At 40.7% G+C, this 1,887-nt stretch overlaps 1 long non-coding RNA gene across 1 annotated transcript in view; it reads left to right on the forward strand.

The window, feature by feature from the left end:
* LOC106870979 (uncharacterized) overlaps window positions 1–1,240 on the forward strand; it is a 12,193-nt gene extending 10,953 nt beyond the window's left edge. Inside the window, exons 3-4 of the long non-coding RNA XR_001409614.2 lie at window positions 632–768; window positions 1,166–1,240. This is a non-coding gene — a long non-coding RNA (uncharacterized LOC106870979). The remainder of the gene's footprint in view (window positions 1–631; window positions 769–1,165) is intronic.
* The last annotated feature ends 647 nt before the right edge of the window (window positions 1,241–1,887 follow it).

Raw genomic sequence — 1,887 nt, forward strand, 5'->3', positions numbered from 1 at the left:
CAATCATCATCATCATCATCATCATTTTTTAACGTCCGCTTTCCATGCTAGCATGGGTTGGACGATTTGACTGAGGACTGGTGAAACCGGATTGCAACAGCAGGCTCCAATCTGATTTGTGCAGAGTTTCTACAGCTGGATGCCCTTCCTAATGCCAACCACTCAGAGAGTGTAGTGGGTGCTTTTACGTGCCACAGGCACGAAGGCCAGTCAGGCGGTACTGGCAACGGACACACTCAAAATGGTGTATTTTATGTGCCACCCGCACAAGAGCCAGTCCAGGGGCACTGGCAATGATCTCACTCGAAAATCCTATGAAGGCCAGTCACGCGGTACTGGTTGATATATATATATATATATATATATTATATGCGGATGAAAATTTCAATATCTTTTTATCATACGTGATTTACGGATTTCTTATCCCATCCGTATGAATATATGTAAGCGAATGATCCTTATAAGAATTAATTCATTAAACGGAGTTCAATAAATGTCATCAAATGAAATTAAACGAAGCAGATTTTGTTGTTAATGATGGATTGTTCATTTATTCAATTATCCCATACATATATATTTATGTATGTATGTATCTATGTATATATAATGTTGTTTTGTTGTAATGTTTCAGAGAAAGACCTTGACAACAACACAAAGTTCCAACCCTTGAAACTAAAAAGGTTGTCATTAACCAAACCCAACATCAACTTGAGCCCCATCTCGTCGCCTGGGCCCACAGATACCACAGAAGATGTGCCCACCCCTACGGTAACTACTCACTTCATTGTTGTTGTTGTTGTTGTTATTAAGGAAGCAAGCTAGCAGAATCTTTAACACAAGGTGGCGAGCTGGCAGAATCGTTAGCACGCCGGGCGAAATGCTTAGCGGTATTTCGTCTGCCGTTACGTTCTGAGTTCAAATTCCGCCGAGGTCGACTTTGCCTTTCATCCTTTCGGGGTCGATAAATTAAGTACCAGTTAGGCACTGGGGTCGATGTAATCGACTTAATCCCTTCTTCTTTTTCTTCTTCTTCTTCTTCTTCTTCTTTTTTCTTCTTCTTCTTCTTTTTCTCCTTCTTTTTCTCTTCCTTCTTTTTCTTCTTCTCTTCCTTCTTCTTTTTCTTCTTCTGATCCTCATCCACCCTCTTTCTTTCTCTCTGTTTCAGCCACCTCCACATGATGAAGATGAAAATTTAGAAAGCCAAAACAGTTTACTCAAAGTACCAGGTTTATCAGAAGGTACGGCCTCCTTGAAGACACTTTTTTTTTTCTTACACTTTTACACCTCTCTCTCTGTCTCTCTCTCTCTCTCTCTCTCTCTCTGTCTCTCTCTCTCTGTCTCTCTCTCTGTCTCTCTCTCTCTCTCTCTCTCAATATCATACCTGTACATTATAAAGATAACTAGTTCTAATGCTATCTGCTACCATGTACACATCCAGGGGTAAGATAGGCATTGCCTATGTACGAAGAAGTTTGCTTCCCAGCCTCATGGTTCCAGGTTCAGTCCTACTTCATGGCACCTTAGCAGATGTTTTCTGCTGTAGCTTCTGACTGACCAGAGCCTTGTAAGAGAATTTAATAGACAGAAATGTCCCCATAATTTAGCAGTTTGGTGTAATGGTGTGAAAGACTGATATAATAAGTCTTGGGGTCAATTTGACTAATAATTTTTCAAAGCAGTGCTCCCGCATGGCCATAATCTAATGACAAAAACAGATAAAAGATATATGGGTCATGTGTGTGTGTGTGTACATATATATATTCCTTTATTTGTTTCATTCATTTGACTGTGGCCATGCTGGAGCACTGCCTTTTAGTCGAGCAAATCGACCCCAGGACTTATTCTTTGCCGAACCGCTAAGTGACGGGGACATAAACACACCACCAT

Source organism: Octopus bimaculoides, unplaced genomic scaffold (genome assembly GCF_001194135.2).
Source record: "Octopus bimaculoides isolate UCB-OBI-ISO-001 unplaced genomic scaffold, ASM119413v2 Scaffold_21652, whole genome shotgun sequence".
Lineage (NCBI taxonomy): Eukaryota > Metazoa > Mollusca > Cephalopoda > Octopoda > Octopodidae > Octopus > Octopus bimaculoides.